Source organism: Oryzias melastigma, linkage group LG2, assembly GCF_002922805.2.
Source record: "Oryzias melastigma strain HK-1 linkage group LG2, ASM292280v2, whole genome shotgun sequence".
Classification (NCBI taxonomy): Eukaryota; Metazoa; Chordata; class Actinopteri; order Beloniformes; family Adrianichthyidae; genus Oryzias; species Oryzias melastigma.
The window spans coordinates 20,228,072-20,242,555 of NC_050513.1; the positions used below are offsets into that span (position 1 = coordinate 20,228,072).

General features: G+C 41.7%; 2 long non-coding RNA genes across 3 annotated transcripts; both read right to left on the bottom strand.

Moving 5' to 3' along the window:
- Positions 1-2,436: 2,436 nt before the first annotated feature.
- Positions 2,437-3,638, bottom strand: LOC112140232. 2 transcript variants are annotated; one of them, XR_002918138.2, is made up of 5 exons: positions 3,548-3,638; positions 3,168-3,239; positions 2,913-3,082; positions 2,579-2,833; positions 2,437-2,499 (listed from the first exon to the last, which is right to left on the bottom strand). It is a non-coding gene; the product is annotated as an uncharacterized LOC112140232 (long non-coding RNA). The 2 variants fall into 2 exon arrangements; XR_004949444.1 differs by having other exon boundaries at positions 2,579-3,082.
- A 1,342-nt stretch (positions 3,639-4,980) lies between these two features.
- LOC112140231 lies at positions 4,981-7,715 on the bottom strand. Its single transcript, XR_002918137.2, has 3 exons — positions 6,466-7,715; positions 6,182-6,275; positions 4,981-5,674 (listed from the first exon to the last, which is right to left on the bottom strand). It is a non-coding gene; the product is annotated as an uncharacterized LOC112140231 (long non-coding RNA).
- Positions 7,716-14,484: the final 6,769 nt, after the last annotated feature.

Sequence of the window (14,484 nt, forward strand, 5' to 3'; positions counted from 1 at the left end):
CTTACCTATATATATTTGTATTTACATATAATAAGGCAACATTGAAATTATAGTGGAGGATGGTTGGACTTTGGTCCGTCCGTTCCGTGGCCGTGCACAACGCGGTCCGAAGCCTCACTGGGAGCAGGGCGCTGCGTTTCGCAGAGGGATGGACCCTGCACCCCCTCCCTTCACAAGAAGGAGGGGACCTAACCCATGTCCTAACCGTAAACCTAACCGCAACCCTAATCCTAATCTCTGTTCCCTGGAGGGCTGGCATGGAGTGTGCACTGAACCTGCCCTCTTTGAGGGCTGGGCTCCCCCCTCTGTTCGCCTAACCCTAGCCCCAAACCCACAAATATAATTTAAAACCAAAAATTTAATTTTAAAATATAGAACAAAGCTGTTAAAATGCAAGTAAGCATTCTAAAAAGATAAATAAAAACTAGCAAAATCAATTAAAGTTTACATTTCATACATATATTTCATTGTATATACATAAAACCCATTGACAATGGATAAAAACATATTATAAATACATTTAATAGCAATACATATAATATAAAGACTTAAAAACACAAATGAGTTGAAAAATAGGATCCCTCAACAGGGAGGGGAGGGGCCTGAGTGGAGTGCATAAATAGGAGCAGGGAGCTCATTTCTGCCTTGTCTCCCGTACGAGCAACATCTCCTGAATTCACACCCACTCTAGCATTGTTATAGTGCCTCTACTGCCTGAGGAAGACACATACCGTGTCGAAACATCGTGGCTGAGGCACTCCTTTTGTTTTTACCATTTAAATTCATTCGCCCCTTTTTTTTTCCTTTTTATTTTTTCATTTATATTAAAACAAATTCATTTTTTTAATTTCATTTATTATATATATATTTAAAACACTTAAAAATAAATGATATCTTACCTATATATATTTGTATTTACATAAAAAAGGCAACATTGAAATTACGGTGGAGGATGGTTGGACTTTGGTCCGTCCGTTCCGTGGCCGTGCACAACGCGGTCCGAAGCCTCACTGGGAGCAGGGCGCTGCGTTTCGCGGAGGGATGGACCGTGCACCCCCTCCCTTCGCAAGAAGGAGGGGACCTAACCCATGTCCTAACCCCTAACCCTAACTTTGAAGACTCATTTACCAAAAGGCAGAGTGTTACAAGTCCCTATGAACGTCCCCAGCTTGGCTCTTAGATGACAACAATCCTGCTCAGCTACATGTGCAACAGCTCATTTATGGGGGAGCTGACGGGCAGACCCTTCCCCACCTTCCTCACTCTAAAGACCGAAGGGGTGGTTCTGGGCCAGAGGGGCTTCGAGGTCAGATTTTGTCCTTGCCCAGACTGGGACCTCAAAACAAGCCACCAAGCTTACTGGCTTGTTGGCGGGCGTGGAATGCAAGCCACCTAGTGGACCACTTATGGCAAGCAGAACTGGCGCTGAAGAAGAACCCCCCACTTATATGGGGGGGTTATAACACAAGAATACAAAAATTAGCATATTTTAATGTTACTGGGTTTTCCTTTTTTTTTTTTTTTTTTTTTTTTTTTTTACATGTCTCCAACATGGTAACCTTTTTCAAACAGAGGTAGTTACCGGTTAAGGCCTTAAAAAGCACTAAAAAGGTGGAACAAAAGAAGGTGGGTTTCCAGGTGGTGGTCGCTGTGGTGTGCAGCAACTGCCCTCCTTGTTTCATCCTTAAACCAGCCAATTTTGTATGTGGACCAGTCATCCCACTAAGACCCAAAACATTGAAACTTCTTTCCAGTTCCTTCTTATCATCTTACGTTTACTTTATTCTCAGGAGTAGACTTAAGGATAAAAAAAAACCATGCAAAAATGGAGATACCTGCAAGAAGCTGCCGTTAAGTTCTTAAAAAGCAAATCAAAGGTGGAAATAAGGCAGGTGCCCAGAAAGGAAGCTGCAGGTGCTGGATGAGGAGGATTATTAAGTTCAGGCGGAGGTGTTATTGTATATGGTTTTGTTGATTTTGTAGTTTAAATTGATTTGCATTAATTGAAGTAATTTGAATACATTTTTTTAACCTCCATCAATTGCATAAATTTAATATTTTAGCATAAATTGCTTGAAAATCATTAAATTGCCATAACTTACATAACTTGAATTAATCACTTTTTTGCCTACATAGCTAGAACTGCATTTTGTATAAACTTAATATATGCGGTTATATTGAAATCATTTTCATTAATTGCATAATTTACATAACTTGGATCAACTACTTTTAGCATAAATTACTTGAAATGCATCTATTTGCATAGAGTTAATACATTTTCATATATTTAATACATTTGCATAAATTGCATACATTTCTATAACTTGGATTGCATACATTTAAAGTTTTATTGCTTGTGTTAATACACCTTTCATCACAAATGGGCTTGTAATAAATGTTATGTCAATTACCATGATAAAATCTCATGGCCGTGCTTGGGTCGTGGCACATGAGCGCGGCCACACGCTCATATGCCCTACGGCCCAGCTCCCTTTTGGTCTAATAGAGAAAACAAAAGTACTGAACATATGTACAATTTTTACTTGGACAATCTGATAAACAAAATGATATAACTTACATATGTGGCCACGGAGGATCGCAGCAGGTTGAAGGTCGGGGTAACCCCAAGCCCCATGCTCTCCCAGACCGTTTTAAAAAGGTCTGGGAGCTTCACATGGGGTTGCTCCGACCACGTATGGAAAAAAGTGGTGGCCTTGAGGCCACCATCCACACGGTGTCTCTGGCGCAAATAGCGGTCCAGCCACCCATGCTCTTGCTCAGTCAGAGCAAGGGTGGCTGGACTAAATTTGCGGCGTGTTTTGTGATCCGAGATCTGTAACGAAATGAACAAATAAAGAAACAACTCTTGTGTTTTGTTATTTTTTTTTTTTATAAAATATTAAGTAACTTACGTGGACCAGCCTGCCGCCCAGCCCGTGCCCCTTGGCCTCCCTGACTGCTTTGACAGTCAGGTTAACCAGGACCCCTTTTCGGTGGCCGGTGGTGGTGATCAGGTAGCCAGATACTAGGCCAAAGTATCTGGCTACTGTGTCGCGATGTAGGGGGTGTTCCTCCAGGGCATCTTAAGAGCAAATAAGAAGCACATTTTTCCGTTGTATCCCAATCGCTTGCTGCTTCGGCAAATCTTACTATCTAATGATACTTACCAAGTGTGCTTTCAATGAGGTCCGGGGCCTCCTTGATAAACCTGGAGTGCAGGCGGCTGGGGATAAGTTTAGCTAAAAAAAAAAAAAGAAAAAAATAATGAATATCATTTTTGATATTGTTTAAAACCCTTCTGCTCTCCTTTGCTTGTTTACATTAAAAGTGGTGTCACTTAGACCCCACAAGACAGTGTGCTGAACTTTTTTTTTATATCTTTGAACGTCTATGGCACCCTGTCCAACTCTGTACAAATTTGTAATGCAAGGAATCACACATCAATATATGGTTGGATTCATTTGGACCCCAAAGATAGCGGAAGAGTTGAGATAGTTCACTGATGTTCTTGTTTCAAAAGCCCAATGTGCAGCTTAAGATCAGTAACCTGATTTCTGGCGTCTCACCAGCAGCTGCTGGTTGGCCACCTCTCGGCCAATTTCCCTGATTCATGCCCGGAGCTCCAGCAGTAGCCTGTCAAGGTCTTTGCTGCTTATCCTGACTGACGGGGGGGCCACGATGGAAACATATTTTATGTACCCCACCACATCAGTCAGGTAGGCCTTTATGGTAGTAGGCTTGTACGCCCTGCTTTGCAGGTGACGCACAAATCTTGGTTGAAAAAAAAAAAAAAAAGTTAGTCCCTGTGAAGTTTAGCTCACATAAACACAGTCAAAGACAATTACACACAGACATAATTACACACAGTCACAGTGCGCAAATGTCTGCAGTTCATGCAAATGGTTGCAACTTTACCAAATCAATTCAATTGATGCAAACTTTGATTGTATGTGACTGTTTGACTGTGTGCAATTGCGTGTGACTGTCTTTGATCCTGTGTGAGTGTGTATGACATTGTGTGATTAAGTCTGGTTGTGTGAGACTGAATGTCAATGTGCATGATTTTTTTGTTGCTGTTTGTGACTGTGTGTGACTGCGACTGTGTGACTTTATCTGCTTGTGTGTTATTGTGTGTGACAATCTGTGACTGTGTTTGACTATGTGTGATTGTGTGGCTGCGTTTGACTGTGTGCGACTGTCTGTGATCGTTTGTGACATTGTGTGATGTGTGTGTTTGTGTGAAACTAAGTGTGACTGTGTGGCGGTCCGTGATTGTGTGTGACATTAACTGTGAGTAATTGTGTGTTATTGTCTGTGGCTGTGTTTGATTGTACTTGACTGTGTTTGACTATATGTGATTGTCTGAGCCGGTTTGACTGTATGTGACTGGGTGTGACTGTGTGTGATCGTGTGTGCGTGACAGTGTGTGATTGAGTGGGGTTGTATGTGACTGTGTTAGGCTGCGCGTGAATGTGTGTGACTGTCTGTGATCATGTGTGTGTGTCTGTGAAATTGTGTGATTGATTCTGGTTGTTTGTGATCGTGTGAGACTGGGTGTGATTTTATATGACTGTATGTGACTGTGTGTGATCGTGTGTGCATGACAGTGTGTGATTGAGTGGGGTTGTATGTTTTTTTGTTAGGCTTCATGTGACTGTGTGTGACTGATTGTCTGTCAAACCATCCCAACCATCCCAAATTGTGTAGCATGTAAACTCACTCCGAAACTTTTTTGATGTCCTTGAAATACTTCATGTCTGCTGCTGGGGACTGCGGGGCAGACATGAAGTCTGTGAAGACCTTTATATGCGAGGCCCGCTGCCGCGCATTTTCCCTGTCCTTACGGCCCGCGGAAGCCCCCTCAATATGCCTCCTGTATTCTTCGATGGTTTTTTCTGTAGTGACAACACAAAGTTAGTCAAACATCTTCTTCATATGTTAAAAGATATATATTTTCCTCAAAATATGTAAGAACAGTACCATATGCAGGGATCTGGGAGGGCGACCGGGGCCTCCGTCTCTCGAACTTTTGTGTCTGAAAAAAAATTTAAATAGGTCACCCTAACATTTTTTGTCATTAATACATAATATCCCAAGATGTGATTGGAAAATTATGATTCTCACCCTCTCTTGGGGCAAAACGGATTTCAGTCTGGCCTCCAGCTCCGTAGTTTTGCGCATCTGTTCCTGGAGGAGGCCCGTGACCACTCGGAGTCGCTCCTCCAGGTCAGAGTGGCTGGGGCCAGACTGTTCGGCCCCTTGGTCTTCCCCAAATCGGAAGAGCTGCAGGTGAGATAAAAGCTTATTTTTTGTCTGTGCTGATACCCAAGACATACCTCTGAGTACTTAGTGTATATAATAATTTCAATTTCATTGAGCGTCCCCTACGTGTACTTGGGATAGGAGGGACCACCGCTGGAGCCACCTCGCCAGCGTCCTCGTCAGCGTCACCGCCAGCGTCCACGCCAGCGTCCTCACCGGCCTCCTCCCTCTGGAGCCTCTGTATGCCAATATTTTTCACCTCCCTGGCTGCAACCTCCCGAATTTTTAATTTGTCCACCAGGTCCAGGCTGGAAACCATTGGTGCGTCCGGATTTGTGGCCCGGAGCAAAGTCAGCTCCCGGGCCACATGCAGCCTTTTGGCTAAGAGCAGATTTGGACCCACCAAATGATTCTGAAAAAAGAAAATATTAGGATATGCACATTCTACCTATTGGGATCATTGCAAGCCCAAGGGTTTGAAAGATACCTAACCCTAATCTTTCTGACCATGACAGTTCCCCTGATGTTGGGGTACATATCTGTTAGATATTGGCCTTTTTTTTTTACAGAGAGGGCTAACTATTGTGATCATCACGGCCATGTACATCCCACCGGACTGTTCTAAAAAAACTAAACTAAAAGTAAAATTACTCTTGCAAGGATTACATCATACTTTACTCTTAAGTTTAACTGAGGTTTAAAAATGCAAATCAACCCACGAAAAACACTATAAACTTTGTCTACAGGTTTGTAGGTACTAATAAATGTGCCACAAATGATTTAGATTAAAAATTGAATCCAAATTATTTGCCAATGTATGTGTTTCTTATCGTAATTTTCCCATGCTATGACAACATATTTGCGGTGTTAAAAAAACCTGTCAAAAAAAAGAGCAAAATTGATAATATTTAATACATACCTGCATTTTGTGCACTTTGGATAGGTGCTTATCCAAGCGCTGGACCTGCCGGGATTTGCAGCCAGGGAGAGGACAATCCAGGTTTGACAAAAAACTGTATGTACAAAAACAAGAAGCGCACTTAAAAAATAATGTTGCAATGGACAAATGCAATGTTACTAAGGACACTTTGGCACATGGGCGGGCAGGCGGCAATCGGACCCGCAATCTTCTGAACATGAATCGACCGCCCTACCACTGCACCACGGCCGCCCCATAAAGGTGAATAAGTCCAAAAAACTTACTGGAGATGGGCGTACTTTTGGAGGAGGAGTAGCTCATCGGGATTTTTTATTTTTTCTGTTTTTTTCAAATGTTGCCCAATGTCTCTGTAGTCAATATGGCAGAGTGGGCAGGTGTGTTCGGTTGTGGTTTGTGGAGCACATTTCTGGCGTTTAGGGGCTGGAGGGGCTTCAGCTGGAGGCGTGGTGGTTGGCGGAGTGTCTGGAGAGGCCGCAAGGGTAGCAGGCGGAGTTGTTGGGGGTGCTGGAGAGGCCAGAGGGGAAGTAGGCGGAGGTGTTGGGGGTGTCGGAGAGGCCGCAAGGGTAGCTGGCGGAGGCAATGGGGGTGCTGGAGAGGCCGGAGGGGAAGCAGACAGAGGCGTTTGGGGTGACGGAGAGCCAGGAGAGCCAAGGGTTGTTCACAGGGCAACGGGGATGAAGAAGAGGAGGATTGGCCGCTAAGAGGGGAATAGGGTGGACAGGGCGGGGTCAAAGCTGGAGGGTTTGGGGAAAGGGCAGGTACTGGGGAAGGGGCACGGACGGGTGACAGAGTGGGAGGGGATGGGGACAAAAAAGAAAGAGGGGTGGAGGGGCGTGGTGCCTCTTCAGCAAGGGGAGCTGAGGGCCCACCAATTTTCTTTTCAGCGATGTCCTGCAAAATATAAATATTTTTGTTATAGGAAAATAAAAAAAAATATTTAATATAAAACTTAACCAGTTGGGAGTTTATGCCAACAGAAGTAAAATGTGTGTGACAGTGTGTGATCTAGTGTACGTTTGTGTGTGATTGTGTTGGACTGTTTGTGACTGTGTGTGTCTTTCCAGGCTTTGGAGATGATATCCTTGTTCTACAAATCACCCTCTATCACCTCAAACTGATTTTTTTTAACTTTAACTGCATAGTTTTTGAAAAAAAAAAAAAAAAAAAAAAACATTTCATATATGATAAAAAAATATTTTGGTCCATAATTCCTAAATTTGAATACTATATGTTTCATAGGTCACCCACTTTCACCACAAAGGGTTGTGTACTTTTATGGTATAGTATTTCCAACAGTTAGACTTAAACTTTGAAATTTTCACAAAAAAATAGCGTACACGTGGTTCAGTTTTATCAACTCAAATTATTAAGGCAAAGCCTGGACTTGTATCCAGTTCATCTAATTGTTTTGTATGTATCACATTTAAGTACTGTTGATTTCAAAATCTATACAGTGAAAGTACACAAGTCTTTGTGAGGTAATAGAGGGTGACGTGTCGAACAAGGGTGTAGTATCAAATGTCTGGAATTATGTACAAAAATATTTATTACAAGTCAAAGAAGGCTACTTTGACATATTTTGGATCCAAAATGCAAAGTTTAAGTACACATTTTTCAAAACCTATACAGTAAAACTACATAAGTCTTTCTGAGGTAATAGAGGGTGAGCTATAGAACAAGGGTTTCGTATTCAAAGGCTGGAATGATGCACCAAAGACATTTTTTTTCAATTACAAATTTCAGTATTGTTTAGGTAGCAAATGTAAATTTAAACATATGTTTCTAAGATACTATACAGCAAAAGTACACAAGTCTTTGTGAGGTGAAATAGGGTGACCTATAGAACAAGGATGTAGCGCTGAAGGCATGTAATTACCCGGTAAAATTTCTTAATATTACTTCGTGATTGAAACCTAAATCTTTCTTCGTTATGAAATAGCATCATTAAATAACTGATAAATATTAAACATATTCAGGTCTCCCACCAAGTTTCACGATCTGCAGTGCTCTGCCGTGAACCGTGTAACGCCGGGTTCACACTGGACGCGCTTGCGCCGCCAAGTGTCGCAGAACGGAGTCCGCCTCCATTCGGCGCCCATGTTACCCTATGACCTCGTTTATACCAGGCGTGGAGCGGAGCGGCGCGCATCTTTTTTGGCATCTGGTCTATTTTTTTTGTGTGCGCCGCGAGCATGCCGCGTCAATACTGGCAGGAAGTTACATCAAAAGGCATAAGAAAATCCAGCTTATTTTCAAAATATCACCAAGTTCTCACAATAAAACGCCGCGTGCGTGAGCCCCCCCGCACAAAACAGATAGACATCTACACACACAGATCTACATAATGACCCCTGAGCGGATGTGCAGGGCTGCTGGGTTTTGGGAGATAAAGAGGCAGAGAGCTGCTCCTCTGAGCAGAAACAAGCCTTAGGTGATTGCCCTATGATGGCAATAACCAAAATGCTCCTGCATAAGGCCTGTTGACCTGTTTAAAAATTCCCGTCTGGTGTAAATTGGAGAACACAGCGGACTCTGCCCACACTCCGCTCCGCGGTGCTAACCTGGCGTTATAAATGTTTTATAAAAACCTTTAAAAATTTTTCTTCTAACAAATTTGCAAAAATTAATATTTTTTTGGTTGATCTTTATCCATTTTTACTATGGTACACGGCAGATTTTCACTTTAAATAACAATTTCGATGGTTGAAAATCTGCTCCGCGCAGCGCTCGGCCATCATTGCCTCCGACCCCAACGTGTCTGTTCATGATCGATATTTAACTAACAAATAAAAGAGCAGGAACTAATACAATCAATGCTTTTAACATTTTATATTCAAATATGCCACGTACTTACAAAGAGTTTTTTTTCATGAACCAGTGTGGCATCTATTAAAGCAATCTTGATGGCCAGCCGTTGACTGTTACCATGCCAGTCTGGGATGTGTGATTCAGTGGGGTGGAATCATAAGGGAATCTGAATTTCCTTCAAATTTACACTGACCCCCCCCACACACACATGGCCCAACTGTGCAAACACACGGTCAGTGGCATCATCACTGTTTGTGGTCTGCTGCACAGAAATGTGCAGAACTCGATGTTCATCAAGGCCCAGCAGTACATCGAGCACTTCACCGACTTGATGACTAAAATGCAGAGCCTCTGACATGCCGATTGGAGCAGGTACGCCTGTTCCAGGATGACTCCTATCCCCTGCTCATCACACCAGAGGACTTCTTTTCAGAAGAAAAGTTGTGGCAGCTCTTGGACCACCAGCCAATGCTCATCCCATTTCCAGACAAAGAATGGAAAGGGCTTGATTTTGTGGCGGTTTTCCAGGACACATTGATGCACCTGATGGAAGTCCTCCAGTCTGTGTTTCAGAGCAATGCAGGTAAAGGGGGCTTTGATGCAGCCTGGACAGCATACCAGGTTGAGCTAGCCTTAGAGGAGCATGTGTATGAACATCCCCTGTCCCATGCAGATGTCAGACACTTTGAAATACTGGGAACATCTCCCAGTGGGTTTGATACATTGAATGGTCTCAAAGGTTTCCTGACACTTGTGCCACACTCCTATGCCACCAATTACATCAGCCCACCGCCCATCCAAAACTGGACCAGGGACCCAACACAAACCCTAAGGGTGGAACGGGCCTTTGCCCTGACTGAGTGTTTAGGGGCGTCACCATCAGTAATCGAGGCCAAACTCTGGTTGTCGTTTCTTTGAGACGTCTACAGGGACCAAAGAGTCCCTCCTAGTCCCTGAAAGCAGAGAAGGGCCCTGACCGGCTGAAGGGCTCAGTTTCGTCAGAAGTTACTGAGCCAGGAATATTTCCCATTCCCTGTCACATACCCTAACAATTAAAGACCACATCATGCCAAGAAATATATGCATGTCATTGACTCAGTTAAAATGTTAGCAGGATACACACATGAAACCAAGACCTTCAAGTGTCCCAGTCTTGCATTAAAAAACAAACACAATTTGACTAAGATTTCTCAGCTTGTTGGAGGTCAAGCATAAAAATTAACCACGCTGAAGCAAAAGCTGCGTTCAGAAAAGGATACAAAGCCAGATGGAATGAATTGATTCCAGCTGCATGGCTTAGAACTCTCAGGGAAACAAAGTGGAATGCTCCTCAGCTGCTTCCATTCACTGAGGATGTGATGGCGCTCAACTCTTATTTAGAGCAACAGCAGCAACACTACTGCACTGAACGGTCTACAGAGACTTCCAAAGTACATTTTATTGTGATGCCATTTTTTTGAAATCACACTTGCTTTTACAAAGAATTAAAAATTAAAACATCTTGAAAATTTATGTTAATTATTGCTGAAGCCAAAATTGGCCTATGCCACTTTTTTAAATTGTTTTTTCGTTATAACGAGATAATCAATAAAGAATGTTGGATGATGTTTTATGATGTTGTTTCCCTCTGTTGATATCTTCTTTTTTCTCTAACCCTAACCCCCCCTTCTTTTCTGTCCAGTCCAACAAAACAAAACATAACCAATATAAATAAAGTTTAGCATTGAATACAACAAAGGTTTATACTCAATTCCCACTAGAGGCTCTCAGCTCGTATCTGTTTGCTCATCTGTTGGACAGCACAAGTCAAAAACTAAAAACATACATAAGCTAAGATTCTATGAATAGGATATATATGTGTGTATATGTATATTTTATAAGACATGAGTGACAGAAAAGATGCAAAATTAGTCTCAACCCTCGTTAAGCCACGATCCCAAGAAGCAGAATGAAGTAAAACCTGACATTGTCTCTTTTCAGAACCATTTGATGGGCCCAACATGAACCTCGCTAAAAGGATCTATGCTACGAGGGAGTTAACGCTCCTCAGGGCCACAAAGCCTGACCCCCCAATGGTGTCCAGCCTGGACCTGGTAGATGAAGCACTGAACTGTGAGGTCACAGCCCGGGAGGGGGCTGCTGCCCAGAGGGAGGCCAGACTGGAGTACTTCATTCCTCAGGATCATAATATTCCAATCACATCTTGAGGTGAGGATTAGTCGTAGACTCTCCAGAAAATTATCAACCTGACACAATTCAAGGGTGCCAATCTTAACCAGGAAGTTGTTGTGGTCCCTGTAAAAGACTTTTCTCTATGCACGCCACAGGCAACTGAAAACGTCGCCAACAGCTCCTGCCCGAGGCCCACAGGAGGGGACAGACAGAGACCCTCACGGTTCAGAGCTCAGAAGAGCATGAGGTAATTGTGTGATTACTGTGGATGACAGCTGAAACGAGCAGTAAATGTTTGGACACTAAGAAACATACTAAAAACACAACTACAGTCTGAGAGGATGTGCTGGTAGGACAGAGATATTTAACTGTTTTAATAGTCATTTTGTCACACAGGTTTCAGATGATGATGAGACCCGGACACTCTGTTAGCAGACTGTCAGAGAGGATGGGCCTATGACTTCAAATCATCCCGTTTTGAACCCACAAACAACATCCATCATCCTGGAAGGAGGCATTGTGATGAACGACCTCAAAAGAAAACCATGAGCAGTTCCCTCACCATTTGGATGATCTCAACTCAAATATCCAAAAACCATGAAAAACATCTTCAGTGTCATACATAGTCTTGCTGAAGCTGAGAAAGAACAAACTGACCCCAAAACTACAGACTATGATTAAAAACTTCTGAAGTCGTGACATTAATGAGAGAACGAATGCTGGTTGTTGATATTCATTTGCACTTTCCCCATTGTGGGACTAATAAAGGTTTTAAAACTCTTCTACCAGACAATTGTTGGTACTGTTATAGATTTTATGTTCTGATGTTTTAGTCAAACAAGCCCTTGGACTGTTACAGGGTGGTTTTTGAATCCTGTGTTCAGACAAATCGCTTACAGCTAGAGTTCAAGAACCCCAATGCAGAGAAGGCTTTGACACAGTAGGACAAGTCATTGAATGACACAAAGAAACCATCTCTGATGGGAACTAAAAGGAGAAAGCTGGTTACAGAAAAACTAGTGAGAACCATGACAAGAAACATGCAAAAGCCTCCAACACAGAGAGATCAACCAACAGAACTGAAATAGACAAACAACAAAATCATCATCACTCATCCCTCAGCTTTATCTGAATGAACTCTTAGATTCGTAGTTGTAGAAGCTAATTTTTCTTTAACTGTTCTGGTATCGCCTGTCCGTCCTGGGATAGGATCTCTCCTTCATGTGGGAATCCCTAAGGTTTCTTCTTTTTTCCTGACTCAGGTTTTTTTAGGAGTTTTTCCTTACCGGGAGGGAGGGTCTAAGGACAGGGATAACCAGTTTATGTAGTCTGTTTAGTTTTTAACAATTGTTTATATTTTGAAGCCCAATGAGGCAAATCTCTTTGTGATTTTGGGCTATATAAATAAAATTGAATTGAATTGAATTAAATGAAGTGATGAGCTGCAGCTGTGAACTCCTCCAGCAGGAAGTGGGCGGAGCAGCAAGGAGGAGCCACAGCAGACTGCACCAAACAAGGAAAAGAAGAACTACAGAAATTGTGTCTGATAACAAAGTAATCAAAAGAGTTATAAATACTACAGACACTATGAACTTTATCTCTCTATGTCCAAATCATCTTCATACTGTCCACACAGGAAAAATGAAAAGACAGATTAGATCATTGATGTTAGCAGTTGATGATTGATTTTGTACATTTAAGTTGTCAAATATTGATGACATTAAACTAAGATTTCTTTTGCACTGAAGTCACCTTCCTGAATACGCAAATGTGTGAAGGAGGAAAAGTGTGAGAAGAGGGTCTAAGATGAGGAATAACCAGTTGAGTTCAGTTTAGCAAATACCGTTTGTGTCTTTAAGACTTTATTTCTCTTTTGTAAGATCACCGTTATGAAGCCCAATCAGAGACCTGTTTTGTTATATTGGCCATATAAATACAATTGAATGGTAAATACTGTTCTTTTTTTAAATAATCCTCTTCTGACTCTCTTCTATTTTGGTCAAAAATATGTTCCTGAACTTTAACTGGCCATGAATTTAGCAGCACACGTCATCACTAAAACACCTCTACTCATCTCTACAGCTTCTAGTTAGTAAAGGAAAACATTGGAATATCTTTGAAGAGTTTCAAAGTTCATATAATAAAGGGGATGAAACACAAATGAAAACTGAGACTAAATGATAAACTTCATAGCAGAGAGTAAAAGGTCATCTCTTTAAGGCCAAACAACTCTCAGATGGGGTTTGGTTGATGGAGGATTAGATTACTGTGTCTTCTCTTTTTCTGTTGCTGTTTTAGTTCTTAAAATCAGTTCACTCTGGGCCTCAAACATTCACACAGCAGGTTTAGGTTTCCAATCATCCACAGCTATCATGAGTTGAGCTAATTTTCCTCAGTCTATTTAAGTGTCTGTTGGTCAGTGCTTTGTGGTCAAACCATCTGCTAGATGAGCTGTAAAGTTTGACTGTGAAGTTGAGTACTTGAATGTAAAATTACACAAGATAAAAATAAAAAAGTCAAGCCCTTTAGTGGACAAGTTGTTACTGAGTGGTTTTATCAAAGCTTGAGTAGAGCTGTGTTCATTCCTGTAATGCCTTCAGAAAGAAAGCATTGGTAGTCATTGTTAAATACTTTCAGGATCACATCAAAAAGGGCATTTATCAATCTATATTTATATATTATTGTATTTGTGAGTTGAGTTAGAATGTGGTGGAAATTTACATGAACAGTTTTTGGTCAACCATCCTTTGATCAAAAGGGTTTTGTTTAAAACCTTTCTCTGATGGTCTCATGAAGTCCAATAACAACAGCTTCTCATTCTTGACATGGTCCGCTAACCTTATGTTTAACTTTAAATATGTAAATGATGTCTTACCATGGCCTGAAATGTTTCTGTATGTTCAGTTTGACTTTGAAAATCTGAATCACCTGTCACTTTATACATTAACCCCAACACCGTGTCTGCGTTTAGGTGTGAGAACGTGGATCAATGCTGAACCTTTAAATCTGTTCTAATGAGGTTCCATGCTGAACCTTTAAATCTGTTCTAATGAGGTTCCATGCTGAACCTTTAAATCTGTTCTAATGAGGTTCCATGTTGAACCTTTAAATCTGTTCTAATGAGGTTCCATGTTGAACCTTTAAATCTGTTCTAACGAGGTTCCATGTTGAACCTTTACATCTGTTCTAATGAGGTTCCATGTTGAACCTTTAGATCTGTTCTAATGAGGTTCCATGTTGAACCTTTACATCTGTTCTAATGAGGTTCCATGTTGAACCTTTAAATCTGTTCTAATGAGGTT